This window comes from Crinia signifera, chromosome 1 (genome assembly GCF_055691185.1).
Source record: "Crinia signifera chromosome 1, ASM5569118v1, whole genome shotgun sequence".
In the NCBI taxonomy this organism is placed as follows: Eukaryota; Metazoa; Chordata; class Amphibia; order Anura; family Myobatrachidae; genus Crinia; species Crinia signifera.
In genome coordinates, this window is record NC_139217.1 from 73,751,178 (window position 1) to 73,775,983 (window position 24,806).

At 43.8% G+C, this 24,806-nt stretch overlaps 1 long non-coding RNA gene across 1 annotated transcript in view; it reads left to right on the forward strand.

The window, feature by feature from the left end:
* LOC146026044 (uncharacterized) overlaps positions 1-4,773 on the forward strand; it is a 91,896-nt gene extending 87,123 nt beyond the window's left edge. Inside the window, exons 2-3 of the long non-coding RNA XR_014454344.1 lie at positions 3,676-3,795; positions 4,587-4,773. This is a non-coding gene — a long non-coding RNA (uncharacterized LOC146026044). The remainder of the gene's footprint in view (positions 1-3,675; positions 3,796-4,586) is intronic.
* Positions 4,774-24,806: the final 20,033 nt, after the last annotated feature.

Below are 24,806 nucleotides of genomic sequence, written 5' to 3' on the forward strand. Positions count from 1 at the left end.
GGCCGTACGTCAAGGCGTCTCTGTGTCACTGGGGGTCCCTAATACTGGGTATGGGTCTGGGGTGTGGGCCTTCAACATGCCGGCACAGGCTGAGTACTCCAGGGCAGCACACAAATGAAAATTAGTAGGGGTTAATAAGAAGCACATAAGTGCTATATAAGGAAGTGAAGGTGTGTTTAAAATAATACAAACTATATACAATGTGATAGGGAAAACATAAGTGTTAATTAAGTATTAGGGTGTGCTAACCTGGAGAAGACCAGCCACACCTGGCACTATGACATTTCCTGGCATAGTGTAGGATCACTTGTATATGTATAAGCTGATCCTGGAATCCCTGGAACATTTGTCATTAGCGAAGTAGGTTCAAATCGATGTACAGTAGTAAGCTAAAGAAAGAAAAAGGATACATGTCTTGATTAACCTGGGTGATTACTAATGTGTCTTGTATAAGAGGGTTTCTGCTGCAATGTAAGTCAAAATTATGAGACTGATAAACTAGGAAATTTCAGAATATAAATTGAGGACAATAATGAAGACATTTTCTTATGAATTCAGGAAAAACAAAATTCAGAGTGAAGAGAAATAAATGAAGTAAAAAAAAACTAAACGTTAAGAATTTTAATTTACAATTGGTTATAAAAAATCTATATACTGTATTACTATTTTTTATATAAATTCAGGAAATGCCTTTACATTCCACTACAGGTGGATACCTGGAAGGGGCTATTAGAATACTGTACTTATTTGCATGTATTTATAGTTATGTATATAGTGTGCAAACAGCATTCTGCAGTGCTTAGTCATTAACACCTGTCCCTGTCAGTGGGACAGACGTGTCAAAATACAATTCACCTACAGTAGTACCAGTATGTTTTTGGATTGTGGAAGGATACCAGACCACTGGGAGGAAACCCATGCAAAGACAACACCCACAATTCACACAGATACAGTAGCCTTGGTCGGGAATTGAACCCAAGACCCCAGTGCTGTCAGATAGTAATGCTTAACAAAGACAAGAGAAACACCCATGAGTTGAGTGAGTTATTTTGATTGTGTGCAGGGTAAATACTGGCTGCTTTATTCTTACTCTGCAATTTCCATTCCACTTTCAATACACCCACCCAAATCTAAGAGTCTCCACACATGTTACATCTGCCCCACCTGCAAAGCAATATTGTTTTGTCCATTTACTAAAAAGCAGCCCTCAGTGCTTAGCATGGACAAGGGGAACCGTATCCGGTCGAAAGATGGACAGCGTCTATATTGACAATGACGTGGTCGACCACTCTTGGTCGAACGCATCTAAATAGTCACCTAAAGATAGTCAACAGTGTCTATATCAACAGTAATGAAAGTTAGACCCAAGTGTGAAAAACTCGTGCTGACCTAGTAATTGTCGATCTCTTCCCCATCAATCTAATGCTTGCGTCTAACTTTTGTTACTGTCGTTCTAGACACTGTTGACTATGTTTAGGCATCTAACTAGACAAGTACGATCAAAAGTGGTGACCATGTCATTGTCAATCAAAACACTGTCGATCAGCTATACCAGAACCAAGGAGAACACCCACACCCAACCCAGCTAGCCTTGGTGGGAATTAAACCCAAGACCACAGTGCTGTGAGGTAGAAATGCTTACCATTATACCAGCTGTGATGCTCCATGTGATTATTATTAAGTTTAAATTTAAAAAATCTATGATGAAGTTGACTTGTCTATGTACAGAAGATACATGTTATGTCGGTGACACAAAAGACCACATGTCAACAACCAGATGTTTGTTTCAACTTTGGAATGGTACTAGATGCTAAAGTAGAAAACACGCAGTTATGGCATTATTGTACTGCAATACCATTATACTTGGACTATTAAATACATAATGATTCCTACTCAGAGAGCCTCATGATGAACCCATGAAGAAGACTAGTGATGTGGAATAATTCTCAAGCTAGACATAAGAGAAGTTGGAGTTACAATGCACAAGGGAGAGATTATTCCACAGCGCCTAAAAAAATTCCATACAGTACTGTATAACTAATTACTACAGAGAGGCAACATGGTTGCTAGGCAATGTAAGTGGATATGTTACATGTCAACCTGTGTTTTTTTTCTTCTCTTCCTGTTTTTTTTCTCCCATATTATTATACTTTGCAGGATTTGGCTTATAGGAGACATGATTTAGTTTTTATAGTGATAGCAAGGGTTAACCAGTGTGGTTAAGCGTAAGGTGTGATTGTTTCAGCTGGATTTCTATTTGTTATTTAGTATATGAGGATATTAGTATTTTCTTCAACTGGTGGTACAGTATTTATTCCTGTGAGACCATTTGAGACCAATGTTCAATTTTACAATATTGTTAGTGATTATTAAAGCCTATAATATATTTTCTCCTTTTATTCATCCTCTTTTGACCTTCCTTTTTCTAATTTTCGTAAGTTCTGCAATTATGCAGATCTCTGATGTTCAGTGTCTACAGTATGCCTGACCACCTGGATAATTTAGTCAGACAAGGCCAGGCCAACCACTGTTGCCCCACATACTGTACTACTCGTACTATATGTGGCTGCTCATTCCTCGCAGCTCATAATGTTGGGGCATGGTCATGCTCAAAAGGACCTTGTCACTAATGTGGCTGTGGGTGCTGGTGTGGGTAGGGAGATGGCTTCCCTGGCCATTACAGTCACAGTTTTTGCGTATAGCCACTGTTGTATGTGCATCCACCAGCATCTCAGCATTCACAAGTCTCTTCACAGTTTTGCCATTATCTGTCTAGATAGCTGGGCTGTGCAGGGGGATCCGATGCACTGCTCTAGGGTGTGCTGCAGATGATGGCATCTTTTGAGCAGTTGCCTCCAGCCGCTGGGATGATGGTTTAGCCAGGGGTTACTGTAGCTGTAATGTGGCCAATCTGGAGGTTGGAAAGGGGCCACCTGTGCAAATGTTTCAGTGCAGATGCATGATACACAGGGAAAACATTCCAGCAGATAGTGACTATGTCAGCTTATGTCCAAGGGGTCCCTGTGCTGCTCACCCCCCTTCCAAGTTGGGTCCTGTGTGTGCTGCTCAATAGGTTGTTGAGCGGTGCTGCTTTGTAAAGCCAGACTCAAGGGCCTTGGCATTTTCAGTGGATCTTCCTGAGTCAGTAATGGGTACTTCTACCATGCAGGTGATGTGTTTATATACAGTAGTAAGGTGTTTAGGATCTCTCCTCCCCCTTCCCTTTGCTTGTCTGCTTCATTGCCATCTTTTGACTTTGCCCACCATGCATGTTTGAGGTATGCCCTGATTGAGTAGGTATCACCACAAAATCCTGAGCCCCCCAGACTAAGACTTCAACATCTTTCACCACTTCCAATGTGGGCATAGGCTTGTTTGTTCTGCCTCCTGTGTAGTTACCTTCTGGTGATGTGCCCATTTGGAAGACTCGTTGTAGAGTGCGTCACCAGAAAGAGCTGGCTCTGATGGTCATTGACTCTTCCGACCCTTAGCCAAAGGTCCACACATGCAGTGGGGTCATGCCACTTGTATATTTTGTATTGTGGACAGTTTCGTTAACCCCCTTAGACGTGGTGATAATGGATGAGGGCGTTGTTGGTGGTAGTGCTTTCCAGCTATATATCTGTGCAGTCTGTGCTGTGAATGACTGGAATATTTTCTGTTCTTTCCACACAGGGTCTTATTTGCCTTATACTTTGGTCTCACTTCTGACCCAACTTATGCAGGCCTTATGTCTTTTGGTTCCTTGTCTGAATACAAGCATGGAGGAGTGAGCCATGGCAGGAGGACCTTCAGGTAAGATTCTGAGCTCGGATTGAGCTGGTTTGAGGGGAGGGTACTTCCTCCACCACGTCTAATGTGATTCCTCTAGCACAGAGACCACTAAGAGGAATAACCCTTTCAAATCCAATGTCTAGTCAAGCTCAACAGCCCTAGCAGATCCAATGGTGAGCCACTTTAACATAAGAACATTAACATTGTTCAACATTCAATGTAGACTATTTTTGAACACTAAAAAAACGACAATTAATTGAAACATTTAAACCAGACTGTTTGAATTGCAAAAAAAATTGGACTGCAAAAGGTTAAGAGGGGAAATATCAGTATGTGTAGGACTCACTGGCACTTGGGCAGCTCTAGAAGTAGCAGTGATATTTAGTCTGTTTGACAGTTGGGTGTGAATTTTGTGACCACACATGTTTAAGTCATTCATCTTTATGTGGAGGTCTTATGATGAGGTGTTCTGTACAAATCAGTCATGGGCCCCCATCAATACTTGCAGATGTAAGCATATGGTGGTCTTGTAGGATATCTTGTAGCCTACCAGACTTCCCTCTGTGGGTGCTAATGTGGGCCACATGCATTGTCCTACTCATCATCTTGTGACCACTCTGGGTTTTGGGCAATGCTACATCTTTATCAACAACTGCTCTCCCTGAAATTATTGTAGTTTTCTACACCTTGGTCTGTATTGCTCGGATACCCACATAACAAAAGATTGCTCAAGGCAACTCTCCCCAAGTTACCTGATCGAGGACTGAGGTAATGGACCCTCTAGAACTCATTCAAGTTTTTTTCTCTGACAGGTGAGGGACATGACCACATGGCTAACATTGTACCACACTTGGAAAGCAGAGGAGTGGTTGGGGAGTGTTTTTTTTGGAAGGTCTCCAACTTCCGATTTGCAGTGCTACTCCACCTGGAGTGCCCCATATCTGAAATCAGCATTTGGCGTTTAGTGTCTAAGACTAGGTACTGAAGGAGGTTTGTTTAGGCTCCATGGATGTCCAATTCATTTGTATTGATAAATAAAAAAATCTCAAAATATCTTTATATATTAGTAATGTGTTTATTTTCTTTTAAATAATAACTATATTTCAGTTGATTTTAATATAAACGCTGTTACATCTTTTTTTGTGTGTGTGTATATATATATATATATATATATATATATATAGATAGATATACGGTATGGTGGCACTCCCGCAGTCATAAAGATGCCATTGATGGCTAGTAGTGTAGTGATCCGGTGCCCTCCGTGGCGCAACACACCTGTTGCTATAATGTACGGGGTGGGGGGGATGGCGGCACTCGAAGAAATAACAGACCACACGGTGGTTTGCAGACCAACGTTTCTGAGCCCCTTGGCTCCTTTATCAAGGTGCAGGAAAGTCTTTCCTGCACCTTGATAAAGGAGCCAAGGGGCTCAGAAACGTTGGTCTGCAAACCACCGTGTGGTCTGTTATTTCTTCGAGTCTTTCCTGCACCTTGATAAAGGAGCCAAGGGGCTCAGAAACGTTGGTCTGCAAACCACCGTGTGGTCTGTTATTTCTTCGAGTGCCGCCATCCCCCCCACCCCGTATATATATATATATATATATATATATATATATATATATAAATCTACAGTATAAGCAGAAGGAAAGGAAGAAAGACTTTTCGATGGGTTACATACATTATGGATCGTATTCAGGTCCATTTGTTCGGACCCCTTTATTCACAGGGGGTCCTATGGTGTGCGTCTGCACATGTGACGCATTTATGCGCATGTGCAGATGCCGGGTGAGTGCGGCCACAGCAAACAGGGTGTTCGCCGGGCACATGCATCCAAATGGCGGGCCATTTTCATATGGAAATGCCCACCGTTTCATGGACGTTCCCATGAGAACACTAAGCGCTCTCATGAGAACGCTGGACATTCTCATGCAAATGCCCCGATGATGCGGGCGGGGGGGGGGCAGCTGGCATCACCAGATGTCAGCTGGCCGCCAACTTCCTCCGAGCATCCACGCATATGTATGTGACTTGAGAGTCACTTTTATATGCGTGCACCTTCGCCATCATTCAATGGTCGCCGACCATCGAATGATGTGGGTGGATCCCCCTAGGCCCCATTGGATGTTACTGTGTAACATCCATTTGCAGGCCCTGCGAGAGAATCGCCCTTGTGAATGGGTGGCGGCCAGGCCACCATTCGCAAGGTGGGGCTTGGTGGACTCGCAAGGCTGTGAATTTGCAGCCTTGCAAAACAACCAGAATAACCCACTATGCGTTTTACCTATGCATATCCTAATGAAATGTGCTGTTAGATTCTATTACACAATATACAGTATAAGGTTGCTAGCTGGTGAATACAGTTTTTGTTAAATACTGTATATAAGGGATAAATAAACATCAAATTTAGCTTATTGCTGGTATATGGCGTTATGATAATACATCTTTAATTTTGGTAAGAGAGTGCCTGGCTCTTACGAGCTGTGACACATAGCACCATAGTGGCACCCAGCTGAGAATTTGAATCCTTTAAGCCTAAATGCTTTCTTGTTGAGGTACTGTGCTTAGAACAGTACGTGCTAGGAAAGTTTAATTAGATATATGAAGGTGGAGACGTACAGATTATATTGTATTGTGTTCCAGAGCTCAGTGTACCAGGGACTGTACGAATTAAAAAAAAAAGAACAATTTCTTCTCTAAACGGCAGATTATTTTTGATTATTTTTATTTCAAACATTTGCTTGTAGCAAAGTATTGTATCATCTAAACTGTATTATTATACATACTATTATCGTTTCTATGTATTTTTGTTTGGTAGCGCAATAAAAGCAAATTGGTGCAATTCGATTAACGAAAATGCCAGCCAGGTGCCCGCGTTCCGACCGTTAACGTAATCAGCGCTGAAGTGTGCAGCCACATTGCCCTTTGTTAGCGGAGGGTAGTAACAAAGAGCATCATTCAAGTATTTATATGATACTGCACCGGAATTTATCTGGGGGTCTCACTGCTTTTCTTGTTTCTAAAAGAACCTTTGTGATTGATGGCAGTGATTCTCAGCTCCAGTCTTCAACTACCACCAGTTATTATCACACCTGCTACCACAGACAGAAATCCTTAAACCATGATCTGTTGGGGATATTGAGGGTTGAGCTTGAGAACTACTATTCTATTGTAGAACAACCTTTGTTTTAATAAAATAAATGCTACATGTACAGATGTGTCCCTTTACATCCTTGTGTACGTAACATAGCAAGCACAGCACAGAATAGCTCCTGCTATGCCATAAGCCAGGGGTGGCCAAACCAGTCCTCAAGATCTACCAATAGTTCATGTATTTCAGGCAGCGTGTAGATCTATAGTAGGAATGATTGCAGCATGTATGAAAATGTGACAGTTAGTAATGACTACAGCTGTGCACCAGCTAGGTGGTCTGTGGAATGTGACAGTTAGTAATGACTACAACTGTGCACCGGCTAGGTGATTTGGAAACCGTGGACCGTTGGTAGATCTTGAGGACCGGTTTGGCCACCCCTGCTATAGGCTTTAATGGGAGACAGCTACCTTGGCAGTCTGGTAGCATCACAACCGGATCCAAAATCCAAAATGAAGGGTTGAGTGATGTGATGTTGGGCAACCAATCATGTTGGGCTTATGGGCAATCCGATCCCTAAATTCACTTCTTTTTCAGAGTTCAGAGGAGCATGTCACAAACTCTTCCAATCAGAAACTCTTATAATTAGCGTGTAGAGCTCCTCCAATCAAAGCTCTGCACATGCCCTGCTGACCCTTTTGTTGAGATCAGGAGAAAGACTCATCACAGCAGTAAGTAGAGTTACCACCACCCAGAGTATATAGTCCGGGAATGCCACCTCTAAAGACTCCAGTCTTAATTAACGGACTGTCCAGAGTAATCCCAGACAGGTGGGAACCCTAGCAGTGAGTGAGTGTGTTGCAGGGACTTCCCCTGCTGCTCTCTAAGAACACTGGCGTTGACGCCTGTCATACATTTTAAAAGGTGTAGCGCAGCCAGAAGCAAAAGCGGACAGCAGCAGAGTAGCAGCACGGAGAGAGCACCTCTCCAACCCAGCGCCTCCCTGTTTGCATTCTCTACTGAGCGGGTAGCTCCTCCCTTGCCGCTGCCTTTTCCTCATCTGTGCCTCTGCCCCATCCCTACCTATGCCTCTGCCTCCCTGCATGTCTACATCTGTCCCCTTCTCCCATGGCTGGTTGCAGAGTCAGAATTGGTGTGTTTGAATTTAGAACTACAAAAAAACTGTGCCACAAAACTGATCAGGTAAGTGTACGTCTCTGTTACTAAATCAGAGCTTTTTAAAATGTTTTATTGATTTTTCACCTAAAGAAGCTTTTAAAATATTTATCTTTCATCTACTCTGTAAATGTTGTGATAGAGACACTGTTAAAGTGATAAATGGGAGATATGGTTAATCCCCCAGGGAATGTCTGTTCTGCTAAATAGACTTGAAAGTGATTATTCGGTAAAGCGCCTGTTTTCTGGTTTCGCATGCACTAAAGCCCCTCTGCTGGGACACTGCTGTGGGGGGTATCGCCAACAAAAGCTGGAGATACCCTATACAAGCCTATAGAAGAGATAGGCTTCTCTCCACAGTGATGTGTGAGGGATCTATCACAGATCCTTCCCAGCATGCCCTGCGGACTGAGCCATCACTCTGTGCATGCGCAAAGGAACTTCTGAGTCTCAGACCCAGAAGTCCATCTTATCGCAAGAGCTGTCCTTTGCATTAATAATCGCATATATTAGTGCATACGGTATGTTATTATTAAGAACGCGGTAAGCGGCGATGTGGGGCTGCGGATGTGAGTGCACCCCCTTGTTAGAAAGCTCTCAGCAGAGCAACCACAAACATCTTCCTTGGGATTTAAAGTACATATGTCCCGTTTATCACTTCTATCACACATCTCCATCATTTTTTGACCTGTGAGGCAGAGCAAATGAGGCCCCCAAACATACAAGTCAAAGCATCTGCATTGGCCACTTTATTGCCAATACTTCTTTCTCTGCAGTGGCATAGATAGATCCCTCTCATGTACATTTAACATTCGGCTTAAGAAAATAAGAGGATGTTCTTCACCCTCTTTGTTCTGGGATGAGACAGCACCTATTCCTACATCCGATGCACCAGTTTGCACCACAAATTTCCCTTGAAAGTCAGGCATTATCAGAACTGTTTGGGCATACAATGATACCTTCAACTCCTGAAATATTAATATAGTAATACTGTAACATTCAGGTGCATGGAAAGGAGGGGTAATACTGATTAAGAAAAAAATCCCCTAGCTCCCTGCATGGTATTACTAACCAGTCTAGAACACTACCCCTCCTGCCCATGCACCTGAATGGTATTACAAAACTAATTGCACACCTGCCACTATCTATATCTTCTGTATGAGGCAGAAAGGAGCCTGCATTAGGAGGAGATGTGGGTCCTGATATGCCACACAGAGTATAACGGGGTTGCTTCAAGGTAGGTAGCTCTTAGTTTAGATATATTTAAGTAAGGAGCCATTATCATGTGGCTCCTTGCTGGTTAATCGCAGACCCAATTTAGGTGAATGGTGGTGTGGGGTGCGGTGCCCCTGGACTGGTTGGGCGGCTTTAGTGCGGAACTCCCCAAAATTCTATTAACACATAGCACATTTTTTTCTCTCGCTAACACTATTTCTTTAATATTTTAATTCTATTTAATTCTATTTCTCGCTCTCACTTTCTATATATAGCTTCGGCTTCCTATGAATAATATTTATTAACACTATAGTATTTTCACTGGTGTGCTACTCTGGGCTTTCTAGCTTATGCTGTTTTTTTGGGGTGCCGCACCCTGCACCTAGATATAGCGCTAGGGACCCCCAATATACAGAGAAGCCTTGATGGATGGCTTGGGGGCTTAAGGTGGCCATACATCAGAAAGATATTGTACCCAATCATACAATCTCAATTGATTGTAAGATGGATTGCATGCAGATTGTGCGCACATCTTGTGTACACAAATCATACAATCGATCATCAGATGGATTGTATGATGGATTGTATGCAGATTGTGTGCACATCTTGTATACACAATCATACAGCAGATGGATTGTATGACTGATTGTATGATGGATTGTGTCCAAAAACCACCAAGGACTGCCGGGGATTTCAAGGGAAATTGTACACAATCATGAGCGCAATCAATCTTAAGATCGATCTTTCTGATGTATGGCCAGCTTAAAACACATAAATGTGCGCAAGCCCGCAGGATCGCCTGATGTTCTGAGCTGTCACAGGCTGGGGAACAGGAGCTCCATCTGATGGGGACACGTAAGCATCTCACACGCTCACACATCCACGTCAGCAAGGTGGCAGGGAGCGGCTTCCTTTCCCATCTCCGCTTCAGTTAGATGGGCAGGGATTGGGGCAGGGTGTGGGGGCTGTGGGGGAGCTGCAGGGAGCTGGCAGAGGGATTCTGTCGAAAGGTGGGCGGCGATTGGTGATTCTATCGCCAGGAGCAGCTCCATTGAAAACTGCTCCATCTGTATATGTAGCCAATATCTCTGAATTCTATTATCACGTAGTGTTCTAGACTGGTTACTAACACCATTCAGTAAGCTGGGAAAAACCATGGATTTTTACTTACTTAAGTGCAAGCATATCTAAGGTTACTCTCAAATAACCTTAGATTTGCACACTCAAGTGGACGGGCAGCTGACATCTGGTGATGTCAGCTGCCTGACCCGGCACCCACATCACAGGGTGATTTCCATGGGAATGCCCAGCGTTTCCATGGTTACGCTCATGAAACACTGGGCGTGACTACCCACTGCCGCTCCACGCCCACGGTGTGGATGCGGGCAACCGGCGAACACCCTGTTCGCTATGGCCACACGTGCAGAAATGCGAGTAAACCAGAATAACCCCCATGGGTCAGTATGACCTATCTGTGGTTTGTGTCTGTTTCTATGGCCAATGTGTTTTTCTGCAGTAGCAGCTTTATCAGGGTGATGTTGATGGTTCAGTTTTAAGGATTTAAATACCCCTAGTAAGTAGATGACATTGTATACCTGTATACACTTGTATACACTTTTCATTATACAATTACTGTAGCATTTTTAAAATCAATCACATTTTGAAGATAAAGAGATCTACTGAGCAGGAGTGAAATTCAAACACTGTGGGCCTTATTCTGGTCGGTGCGGTCGGATGCGTATATGCGGACAGGACCGAGCGTCCTGAGCCCCGACTTCCGTACGGACCGCTCACTGCGTCCGAATGCGGTAAGCCGCTGACTGCACGGAGCATGAGTGGATTTCTCGTGTGTACACCTCCTCCATCTCTGGGAACCCCCCCCATCATTCGATGGTCGCAGACCATCGAATGCAGGACCGAGTGGTCAGGCAGCACCGAGTGCTCCAGACCACTCGGGCATTTCTCTGTGCAAAAGCAGGGATATGGGTGGGCAGCTGACATCCGGCTATGTCATATGTCCGCCCCCCACACGTGCGTCACGGCCGCATTACCATACGTACGCCCAGCGTTTTCATGGGAACGCCCATGAAACTCTGGGCGTACACATATGGTAATGAGCCAAAAAAGCCCTTCACGCCCCTCTCCACCCCCTGTTCGGAGTGTAGAAAATTCATGCGGTATTTGGACGTGCCTGCCATTCGCACATGCGCAGATATGCCTCTGCACTTGCGCAACCACCAAACATCGGCGGACCGACCGCACGCGGACAGAACCGCACCAACCAGAATAAGGGACTTAGTTTTAGAAACACATAAAAAGCTAATTTAAACTGTTTTATGCTGTTCCTACAATTTGAAGGACCCTGCACAAACTGGGTTTGCTTTACTTAAGTTGCCCACGCTCCAGTATGTACTCTGAAAGAATTTTTAAGTGCAGCTTGGAACCTTGTCAGTGATTGCCGTAGGGGGTTACAGTACTTCCCCAAAATGTGGAAAACATGATGTTTATAAAAATGAATAACAAATGTGTGTGTGTGTGTGTGTGTGGGGACCATCGAACAGGGACGTCTCGTGAGTAAATGTGTGGGAGGCCGGTTTGGGGGATGAGAGGATGTTTTTTTTTTATCAGGAAAGCCAATCCCGGTATCCCGGGATTGAGCATTTTTCAATCCTGAATCCCGGGATAGGCATCTGCTCTGATCTGGTGTCTGGCCACCGCACCTGGTCTGCATTTGGTCGCTGCACTTGCTCTGCTGTTCAGCCACCGCACCCAGTCTCGGTTTCTGTCCCACTCCCTGAAGCTTCTCCACCCGCGATGTCATGTCGAGCACACATCGGCGTAGCACACAGTCAGAGAAGGCAAGTGGCAGTGCAAGTTGGCCACCCCTGCACTAGCCCATCATGCCAAAACATATTTGATGAAAAATGTAAAAAGAAATGATAAAACATATACATTTTTATATTAATTTTCTCCTATTTTCATCATTTCTTTTTTTTAAATTTTATTTAATGTAAGGTTTATCACTGGGTGCTGCCAATTGTAATATGATAAATATGGACCTACTTGTTTATTTGTAGAACACCTCAGTACTCCACAGCCTTGACAGTAGGAGACTGATTTCACCTACATCAAAGTCAAGTGTGACCTACTTATAAAGCATTGATGTGGCTTTAATGATGCTTACTCAATAACACTTATCCATGAAATATTATATCTGCTCACCAGACACTATCCGATACATTCTGCGGATAAACTGCTATTTATGCAGGACTGGGAACGGAGATGTTATTGAAGTCATGGCATTCTTTGTTATGTATTTCAGGGGTAGATGCATGAAGCAGTGATAAGGGAGGAAATGTGATAAAGTGCCTGGTACTTTTACCAGCCAATCAGCTCCTGACTGTTAAATTACAGGCTATGTTTAAAAAGAAACAGCTGATTGGCCTGTGATAAAGTACCACTTCTCTCTTATCATTGCTTCATACATCTACCCCCTAGTTTGAATTAGGGAGGCCAATTCTGGGACCGGGAGGATCTTGGCCTAAAAACGGCGGGATTTTAATCCCGGGATCGAGCCATCCAATCCCGGGATTGCGGGATTAGTATCCACTTGTAAAATACAGGCAGCGACAGCAACAGTCACAGTGTGCTGTAGTGGCATGTTGGCTGTTGGGCTGCGCAGCGTGACCCCTGACATAACGTCACGCTGCACAACCCTGCCGCCGCCATTGTACTACAGCACAGCACACTCGATAACCTGGCCACGGGGCTCATGCTCCCAGTCACCCGCTCTCCCTCCCGCTGTACAACGCTCAGCCGCCCGCCTCCCAGTCGGCTGCTCACCCGCCTGTTGCGCAGCTCCGAGCTGCCTTCCCGCTGTGCTGCTCCTAGAGGGCCGCTCGCCTGCCTGCAGTGAAGCTACCAGCAGCCCGCCGTGCTGCTCCAAACCGAGTGCCTGCCAGAGATGATGGTCCCGCTACTGCCTGTCAACACCATGTAAGTGACAGTGCAGTGCAGGGCAGGGCAGGGGGGGTAGGGAGAAATGGTGATGTGGTCTGCCTTTCAGTGAAGTGCGGCCCGGGCAGTTTGGGGGGGGGGGGGGTTGTGTTATTCTATTCTGTTACACTATATACCTGTATCAGTAGCTTTGTTCACCATGGTGATCTCTGCATTGTATGTAGAATCTTTAATAGCAGTCAAGATTCTTAGACATAAAGAATATATTTATTTACTAGTCCCTGCTCGAAGCAAAAAGCTTAAAATATAGTCTGCCACCTTCTATGTTTGTGCATGTGTGAGACAGAAAGAGATGTAGTGTCACTCGCTGCCAACAGATGGCAATGTTTCAAAGTCACACGGACACTAGACATATATAGACCATACTGTATTGGTATAGAAGAAAGTAGTTGTTTTACACTGTATGAAGCTCATTATAATGTATGCTGTAGCTCAAGGGTAGATGAGTTATTTTGTTTCTATACGCAGTATTCAATGCTGGGGGTGAGCTGTCACAGCTCGCAGGGTCAATATTCAACTGACCCCCTGCATATGCCAATTCCCCCTCGCTCCGTTTTTGGAGCGAGGGCCAAATGGCATGTGCGGCCGCTAAAACAGTGAGGCTCATGGCTAAATGCAGAACGTTGAATCCCATGTGTTGTAATTTTTGTCCATAACTTATATGCACATCCGTAGTTGGTAATGATCTGTAAAATAGATGTGTGGCACCAACTGAAATATATCTGGAGCGAATGATTAAATAACTTTTTTGTATGGCATATACATTGGGGGCATTAGTATCTATTGGGGCACTACTGTGTGGCTTATTATGAATGGGGGCACAGATGTCATACACATGAATTGGGGACAACGCTGTGCACACATTATACATCCTATCATAGGTGGTAGAGGCTAAGATAGTAGAGCAATATAAACATGCTTGGAACAGGCATATTAAAATATATGCAAAGAACTAATAATCAAGTAGGGTTGAGTTTTTCTAAAGGATAAAAAAGGGGCAGACTGGATGGGCCAATTGGCTCTTGCCTACCATCACATCTTTGTTTCTTTGAGAACTTTCAACATACAAAGCATTAACGTTTTACTGGCCCTTAGCTTAGCTCCATAATACTGTAGGTACTGTAGTGAGGGAATAGATATTACAGTATAGATATTACAGGTATAGCCATTAATGGGCTTACTACATAAGCAAATGTATGGAGTCGCATCTGGATCTGTGACAATAATCCTATGAGCCGGTTTAAAAGTAGTTAGTTCTTAATGGTAAAGATCTTTCTTATGGAACTCCTCTTAGCTGTAAGTAGTCCCCATTCATATGCGTCCCTCCAGAAATCCATATGAAGTTATCCTCAATGGAGTGTTTCAATTGACAAAGTTGCATGGCTCAATGTGTCTGATTGAACAGGTCAGATGGCTGCAACAATATAGTAGGTGCCCACAGTCTGCGATTTAGAGATTCAGTAATACAGTATAAGTAGCCGCTCAGTGCTCTTCTACGGCGCGTTTCTATGTCCACTCAAAATTGGCAGAGGAAGAAAACTTTTTGCACGTCCTTGATCCAGAGCATGCAAAAACCCTAGTGAGACAGTTACCAATTTATAATCAAAGTCAATAAGAGAAATGACTATTATATTCATCATAATAATTCTTGGTATCATCCGAATATCATAAACGAAAATAATAATGTTGCCTAAATAAATATAATTTATACAGTAATTTATACGGTATATGTTAGTTGGGTGCCCAATATAGTTAGTATGCTCATACCCCCACTATCCATGTTGGCATGGAGTTGATTTTATATAGTGTGGGGAGCGCAGCGAGCACAACACGAAATCCATCCCTCTTACCATCACCACTTGTGATTCTTTCCTCAGTAGCAATCCCAGTGTCAAAAAAGTAAAATAGAAATAGAAAATGTCCTGCGCCCCAGGCTGCAGCATCGAATACCACTCGGGGTCACCACTCCCTGAAATACAAATACCAAGAAATAGGTGGTAGACACAGGTGCGCCATCTCTCTCTGCTGTAGACAGATATGACTCTCCTCTCATTCAGTGTGTGCCTTTCAACAGTCAAATCTTCTAACAAGGCTCTATAGACACATAAAGGTTTCTTTTAACAAGGCCCTATAGGCACATAAAGGTTTCTTTTTGCTCTCATGCATTCCCAATATGTAAAAGATCTCACCTGCAATAGGTGCCCTATATCCATCAACAGGTTTCTTTGTATCTAGTAATGGTCCACCAGACCCTTAAAATAAATTTGCTTGGACGTTTTGTATTTGTCAAGTCTCATATTCTCCTAAGGGCTGGTGGACCATTACCAGATACAAATAAACCTGTTGATGAATATAGGGCACCTATTGCAGATAAGATCTTTTACATATGGGGAATGCATGAGAGCTGACAAGTGAAAGAAACCTTTATGTGCCTATAAGGCCTTGTTAAAAGATTTGACTATTGAAAGGCACACACTGAAAGAGAGGAGAGTCATATTTGTCTACAGGTAGAGAGAGACAGCGCACCTGTGTCTACCAACTTTTTCTTGGTATTTGCAGTCTCAATGCCACATGCGCAGTCCAAGAAGGCTTCATCATACAGTATTCACCTCCTGTGCTACTCTCAGATTCTCAGAGATGGCCAAATGGAGTTATCACGGTGATGTTGGATGGATTTTGACAGATTTACATACAAGTTTTTATCCGCATGAAAGAAACAGGTATACATGTGTGTTGCAGTTAATGAACTATTTGTTTGTTTTTCACTAATAACTTTCTTAAAAATTCAAGCATATAGACACATTGGTATGATTACTTTCCAAGTCAAGTTAATGATATCAATAAAAGAAGGCAAGGCAGCAGTTGTCTCACACCTCAAATGATTGGTTTAGCTGAACTATCAATCTGTTTCCACATCTGTTCCTTTTCTTCTGTCATGCCAAGATTTCTGCCATTTTACTTTTGCCTATATGTAAACTTCTGTAGCGCTGTACAACGATTGGTCTTGGAATAATAATATTTGGCATACTTGCCTCTAGTCAAGACTGTAATGCTGCTTTCAGACCGCATAACTGGCTTTGACCCTGTATTTGAAAACGCTTCCAAAAACGGGTCTGCCAGGTAAAACCCCTTTCTCACCGCATCTCTTAAACGGTATATTACTGTTTAATCACCGTTTTTTTACCTGGCAAACCCCAGAGACCAGTGCGGAGTCCGGTGTTGTCCCCCCCCCCCCCCCCCAGAGACTAGTGCGGAGTCCGGTGTCATCGTCCGCCCCCCCCAGAGACCAGTGCGGAGTGCGGTGTCGTCGTCCCCCCCCCAGAGACCAGTGCGGAGTGCGGTGTCGTGTCCCCCCCCCAGAGACCAGTGCGGAGTGCGTTGTCATGCCCCCCCCCGTACCTGGACAGCCAGCCGGCGTGACTGTGGACAGGGGAGCCGGGATCAGATGCTGCAGCAGGGGAGAGGGGGTGCGGGGCTGCGGTGGCCATGCCGGGAGCTGCCAGCGGGGACAGCGTCACTGCTGCAGCAGGGGAGACGAGACCCCAGTCCAGGGGTGATGATACGGGCTGCAGGGGGCAGGCACTCCTCCAGTCTCCCCTGGACCGGGGTCTCGTCTCCCCTGCTGCAGCAGTGACGCTGTCCCCGCTGGCAGCTCCCGGCATGGCCACCGCAGCCCCGCTCCCCCTCTCCCCGCTGCCAGTGCTGGGGATGCTGCTGCTGGACTGCACAAAGCTTCCCAATAATGACGCCCAACGACGGCTCCGACGAGGCGACCCGGGGATCCAGCATCCTGCCCCCCATCTTCCGGCTGCACAGACCCGGCGGCGGCCTCCACCGCCCAGGGACGGGCCGGGGGTACGGGCTGCGCTGTGCGAGAATTCGGGCAACACACAGTGCAGGGTCCCTTCGGGGAATGTGAAATGAGCGGCGGGGTCCCTGCGGCGCTAGTTCCCATCTGCCCCAGGGACCCCGCCGCTCATTTCACATTCCCCGAAGGGACCATGCGCTATGTGGCACTGGGGACTGGAGGAGTGTCTGCCCCTGCAGCCCGTATCATCACCCCCGGAGCGGGGTATCGTTTCCCCTGCTTCAGCATCTGATCCCGGCTCCCCTGTCCACAGCGAGGCATGCTGGACCGAGCTGCCCAGGTACCAGGGGAGGGGGGGACCAGTGTGGGGTCCAATATACCGTTTCAGACCCGTTCAGACCAAAAAAAAAAAACGGGTCTGAAACGGGTAGGACCCTGCTTTTTTACCGTTTCCAAAAAAAGTTTTTTGGAAACGGTAAAATCACTCTGTCCCTTTCAGACCGCACATATTACCGTTTTAAAACGGTTAAAAATAGGCAAAATACAGTTTTTTTAGTGCGGTCTGAAAGGGGCATAAATTATCCAGAGGTGAAGAGGTACTCTGATCTCTATGGCTCTAGAACCTGTCCCTTTTGTTAGTTTCCTTCCAGCCAAGAAGTACTGTACTTTGTTTATTGCACAGGTCCATCAGATCATTTTAGTATCCTGATGTAAGATCCCTGTATTTATCCACCTGTACTTCCATTAGATCTCTTTATTATCCTGCGATCACCTTGCAACTTGGGCACAGGGGCAATGGGTGTTTTTATTTCCTGTAAGTAGTATTACCATGCTTCATTATTACTGAAGTACAATATTTCTTTCCTAATGACAACCTAGGGATGGCCTTCAGCCATCATTGGTTTACCAGCAATGGTCAATGGCTTTGCTATCAATGACAGAGGACCAATGATTCCCTGCCATCAATGGCAAAGGAGCAACAATTTTTTTTCATATTCCTGGTGCTAGAGCATACTGTTTGACCATACTCTTTCCTGTTTATCCTGCTGTTTGACCACCTTTTTTTCCCCACTTGTCCTATGACCTGGAAAGCCCACAACAAGAATGCCCATCCATGTTTAAAACTTTTGATGGCTTCATACCACCATTGTTAAATACCAATGTCACCACTGATGGAGGCCACCGATGGCTTAATTTTTGATGACCATTCTTATAAAAACCACATGGCTTTCAAAATGGCCACAAATGAAAAACCCACAAAAAATTGCTTATGAGATTATTTTGCACAAAGTGTTGGATAAGATATCGCTGTGTGAAAACAAAGTGCTAAAAACTATCATTGTACTTAGATAAATTGCTGAAAAAAATAGCAGAAATATGAAGTTCAAAAAGTGGGTGCGAGAGGCAACACATCTGCAACAACTGAGCCTACGGACCACAGTCCCCCTATCTACATATCTACACCTCTTATGTGGAATCCTATTATCTATTGAGTTCAGAAAAGTGAACGTGAGAAAGGGAAATAATTGGAGCAGTTCCAAAATAATGTCATACACAAGAACATAATCACCAATTGCCTCCTTCCACAGTCTCAGCTAGGGATGCAGCTAATCATGGTAATGAGGAGCAGAAAGACATGATCAGTGTAGGGAAAACCCATGGATCATCTGTACTAGATTTTAGGCATGGCCATTTAACGTATGGAAAAATCTTGGTGCCCCTATCCACAAGAGGTAAAAACATTTCAGTGCTGAACGAAGCTTTGACAAATTAAGCCTTTGCAAAAAGCCAGGACAAGGCTTGCAAGAAGCGTAATTATTTTGATTAAATATAAAATAAAAACGTATATTTGCATTTCACTATATCATTGTTAAGTGGTACAAAACAGATATAGTTGTACATTTTTTTTTTTTTTTTAAATTACAGTAATTAAATACAGAAATAACAGGAAAGGTCGATTTTATTAATGTTACATTTTAAAGACATACAGTATACAATAAATGTCTGTTTCCTATAATTTTTCGAATTTCTATTTTCAATTTTTTTCTTTAAACATTTAGACACTGTATCACAGTAGCATACGGTTGCTCGGTAACAGAACAAATGCAAGAGCGTTCGCAGCACATCCAGACCTGCGTAAACTATAATATAAAATTATTCATTATGAGTGTTCTTCTGGTAAAAAAAGTCATACCCACAATAAAATAATGAATGAAAGAGCGTATTGTACTTTTCACACGCTTCCGCTATGTACTATCAAAAATTCAGTACAAAAAAACAGTTTTCTGTATCCAAATTTCAGGATATTCTAAATATGTATGTAAATAACAGCAATTAGCATTTGAACAATGCACGCATGATACATATGGACTGAATTACTTAGCCTTGTACCAGAAAAAAAAGAATTTATTCATAAACTGCAGATATTTTTTAAGAGTGTGTAGAAAATTCACAAATGGTTTACCAGGTAACTAGGGATGAGTTAAATGCATTATGTATGAGTTCAGAGCCTTTCCTCCAGCATTGCAATTTATGCAACAGCCTGTTTCTCCTCTACGCTGTCAGCCAACCTCAGGAAAAGATTTTCATGTTTTGAGGGAGGTTTGCGATAAGTCCTGAAATAAATGTAAAAATAATATCTGAGGAAACTTTTGTTACAAGAATCTCAATAAATGCCAATTTGTTTTTAAATCAAATACATTTTTAATATATATATATTGTGTTATTCATTTCATTTTGGGAAGAACAATCCATTAAAATCTTATATTAGTGAATGTTTTTTTTTCTCCTCAAAAACTCTCATAAAGCATTGATATGTTGAAGAAAGACACATTCCAATGATATGTTGAAGCAGCCATTTTGTGGGCAACCAATATATGAGGCAATCAGATAAGACAAAATCGAAGAGGTATTAAAAAATTCAAACATTTCTCCTAAAAATGGGGTGAAATTTAATAGGATGAGAGATTCAGAAAATGAGAGAGTTTGTAAGAAATCTCCAGTTTTTTTTTTTAAAGCGGCAATAATTTACACTGCAATACCAGTTTGATTTAGAAGTGTAAATGATTGCCATTTTTTAAAAAAACCCTGGAGATTTCTTACCAAATATCTCACTTTCTGAGTCTCTTATCCTTTTAAATTTCACTCATGATATCCACTTTATATTATATCTAAATGTATCTATTATAGCCTCTCATCTATTACAGATCTGAGTGCGATATAAAAGAATGGAAATATATATATCCATATTGGCCAACTTGAATTTTTCAAGCCATGGTTCTGAATTAGATGTGGTTGGAGAGTGTATTGTGGCTTCTTATGGTGAGGCTGCAGAGCAATTCAAAATTCAAATAGCAGAGCCACAATAACTGCCACCAACTGCCATCTCAGATTGACTCACTGGCAGTTGGTGTGGCGCCCCTATTTGAAATTTGGATTGTGCTGCAGCCTCACCTCTGGAGCCGCCACTGACTAGCATGATAATGCAGCCAGAGACATCTGATAGGACATAGTGGGGTTGATGTATTAAGCCCGGTGCAGAGATAAAGTGGAGATAAAGTCAAACAAGATAACGCACCAGCCAATCAGCTATGTTTGAAATATGACAGTTGGGAGTTGATTGGCTGGTGTGTCATCTCCTTCCACTCTCCATTTCATCTCCAGTTTATCTCTTTACCAGGCTTAGTACAGATGGAGCAGCTCTCATTTGAGCTGCTCCTGATCTTTCTATCGCCATGTACTGGTTCTATACTTGCAAAAGGATGGACTTTGCACTTAATCAAGTGACTCCAAGCAGTATATTAAAACAAAAAATAGTGCTACTGTATTATTATTATTATGACAATTTATCAACCTGCACAATGCAGAAAGATTTTACTGGGGCTCTCCAATGGTGTGAAGTTAGTGTGCACCTTGATCTCTATTTCCTGAGTGCCAGGCAAGAGAATGTGATGCCAATTTAAATTGGCACCAACCAATAGGTAGCAGGGACTATGTATGGTAAACAGACAGGTGAACTTACAGTATATATATATATATATATATATATATATATATATATATATATATGCAATATATATGGCAATATGCATTTTGAATGTAGCAGACATTGCCACATCCTCTGCTCCTGAGCTTCCCACTTAATTTATCATTACAATCATTAGTGCTGTACTAATTAATTGATTGCATTTTTTTTAAATGATCAGTTAATTTAGTACATGTAACTACAGTACATGCAAAACTATTTTAAGCTGGAAGAGCTTTTAGGACCAGATTGTGGGCTCATGTTGGAGAATGTGAGGGTGATTCAGACCCGCTCATTGCGGGCCAAATTCGCTCCCCCGTTCGATGTTAGGGGTTTGCCCATATGCATGAGCGAATATGCGCATATGCAAACCCCCAGAGCGATCACCTTTGGCAAGTTTCACACTCGCATGTCAATGCCTGTTTAAGGCGGGCAGCTAACGTCACATGACCCCAGCGCCGTCCCGAATTCGGCCATCTTTGGCCACAATAAAAATAATTCTAGACTGACTTCTATTAACAAAGGGGAATAAAACAATTTGATGTTGAGCAACTATCGAATCATTTCTCTACCATGCGGCAGTGAGCGGATACAGGTGGTGGGGGTGTGGCCATTCGCAGGGGCATTGGGCAACGTTTACCTGCCCGCTGGGCTGTGAATATACACAGGCACTTTTAATTCTTCAACAATTCTGCTAAGGGACTATAAATGTCTTGCAGCAACTTGTGCCGTATTTCTAAAGATTTGGGCAATAGTATTCATTATTTTAAAATTTCATGTATCTATATTTAGATTTTTAAGCTGACCACCCTCCACTCCTGTCTCTTAATTTGTAAAGGAGGAGAAAAAGATTTATATACTTTTTTCACCAAACATACTGTACATTTGAATAATACAGGAGAAATACAGGTCATACTCACAATAAAAGGCAAACAGCCAGGGCTGTAACTATGGCATTGCGGTTGGTGCCACCTTGAGCTCTACTGTATTTCCTTAATGCCAGGCAAGGGGGTGTGATGCCAATTTAAATTTGGCACTAACCAATAGGCAGCAGGGACTAATTGAATTTGTCACTGGAAGCAATCAGAAGCAGCCTCATCGAGCCAACCATGGCTCGCCACAACATAACTCTGCCCGCTTGTAGCAGCTGACGTCAAACGTTGACGGACAGAGCCTTGAGTCTCGTAGTAGTTAAGGTGTAAGTAAAAAGCTCTGGCAACCATGGAAGAGGCCAGAAGATGCTACCTATGGCTAGGACGAGCCAGCGACAGAAGAAAGAAGATGAGTAACAGATGATGAGTAACATAGATTACTGCAGGTATCAGGAAGCAAAGAGATAAACAAAGCTTCCCACTGAAGCCTCTCCCTGCTCCCCTCATTAGACCACCAAGTGTCGGGCATTTGGCTCATGGGTGCAATCAGACCTCAGGCTTGTGGGGCATTTAAGGTGTGCATTAGGCCCATGTCACTAAGGGCCTTATTCTGGTTGAGTTGGTCCATTCCGCAATCTTTTGGAAGGCGACTTTTCGCTTCCTGCGCTTGCGTAAGCAACGCATTGTGCATGTGCAACGCTGTGTCTCTGCACTCGTTCTCAACAATACAGTCTAAAAATGTCGACCGAACACTCTCGGTAAATATGAGCGTAATATGGGCATCATGTGGGCGCAGGGCAGACGACAGGGGGGGGGGTCAAGGGGGACAAGTGTGACGGGCCCCAGCAATCTCAAGGGCCCCAGAGCTTCCATGCCCCATCACAGCCGCTGGCCTGTCAGTGACTCTCGCAGCCAGGCCGTCTATTGTGCACCATCTGTGTGTGGCTAAGTCTGACTGATTGTGTGCCACTGCTGTCTACTGTGTGTGTGTGCCCTGCCGTTCGGTGCTCAGAGCCATCTACTCTATGTGTGCACATGGCCTGTGGCTGCAGGTGCACAGCCATTCCCGCCGCTGGCACTGTAGCCTCAGTCTCTGGCTCTATGTACTTTATAGCACATGTGCGAGTCGTCTGTTCCGTGCCTGCTCGTAGTGCTCGGCGTTCTTTTTTGAAAGTGACAGGCCAGCAGAAGACAGCAGCCAGGAGCCAGGCCAACAGGACTGAGAACGAGAGAAGTCCGCACCTGAAAGCAGGATCTGGAGCAGTGAAAGGTTAAATGAGGCTTGTACAGAAGAGGGTTGTGTGGATTTGGGATTAGGTGGGGGCCCCAGAAATATAATTGTACAGGGCCCCAAGATTTATTTTGCTAGCCCTGTGTGGGCGTATATATGGGCGTGGTTTCAAAGTGGGAAAAACAGGGCATATACGTGGTGCACGAGCAGTGGTAGACGTGCATTCGGTCCGGCCACCAAGCGCACACGAACCAACACAAGAGAAATCTTCGGTGAAAACAAGCAGCTTTCACATCTCGGAGGGCAATGGTTCATGCGCAACGCATTCGGATCTGCCAATTAGTACGCCCGGCACCTAAAATACTCCCAGCTGAACACAATACAATCCAGTACTCTGGTCATTGGTGATTAATTAACACATTCCACAGGTACAATTGGATGCAGTAACCTATGAATTCATTGCAGAGTAAAGGGCAAAAAAAACACAATCTGTAAAAATGGACCAATAAACTTAATTTTATTGTTGGTATCTGTGCAACATTTACACTGTACTAAATGGACATAACTGTCTATTTGGGTGGAAAAACGCCAACTCGGTGTGTACGGTCGGCTGGCCATCCTTTCGGACGCAGTAATACCATGATAAAACTTTGAGTTTTGACCGCACACGGTCGTGTGGATGCAGTCCGACGCCACACCCTCTTCTGGGGAAGTCCGTCTGAAGGGATTCGGACGACCTGTAGGCGTGTGTGCTCTTGCCGTACCGATGGGCGGTGTGTTCGGTCATTTCCGAAAGAAAGCACATCCGAAAGAGTGAACTAGAATAAGGGCCTAAGTTCCTAAGTTAAAGATCACTACTACTGTTGAGGTAAAGGGCACTGCTCTGTGTGGGCATATGTTAGAGGCTTTACTGCTGTGTGGGTATAATGTATTTGGGGCACTGGTACTGTGTAGGATTAATGTGCAAGCGGCACTCCTACTGTTGGTATACTGTCAATAAGGGACTTTGCTGTGGCATAGCATGTATAAATGGTTCTACTGTGCGGTGAATAATGAACACTACTGTATGGTCTAATGTGAATAACGACGTAATGCAAATAGTTTCTTTATTTGTGGCAACAGCCCAATATCCTGAAGTTACGCCCTTAATTTTTGACGCATGCTACTATTCTATTTGATATTTGAGAGGCCCCCATCATATGTTTTTTCTGGCACAGGGCACTAAAGTGTCTAGTTATGGCTATACAGCTACAATACAAATAAACGCACCACTGTGTACATGGCTGATGTGAGGAGAACAAGTAAAAAAGAGCTCTTCAATACAAACAGCAAAACAAGGCAACAGATAAATGAGTTTGAGCTCATTAGTAATCAAATGAGGGTTGTGAATGTTAACCCAGCACAGCTGACATCTGCTGTGAATTTGTTAGCTGATGTTGCTGGAGAGGTTGTAGAACCTCATGTGGTCTCAGCAGGCAATGAGTATAAGCAGCCTAACACCCTCTATCGTCTCAACATGAATGAGAATGTGCCCCCCAAAGCACCTAACAAGCAGCTACGATGTTTGTATGGAAAACCTCATCTTAATTCTATGCTGT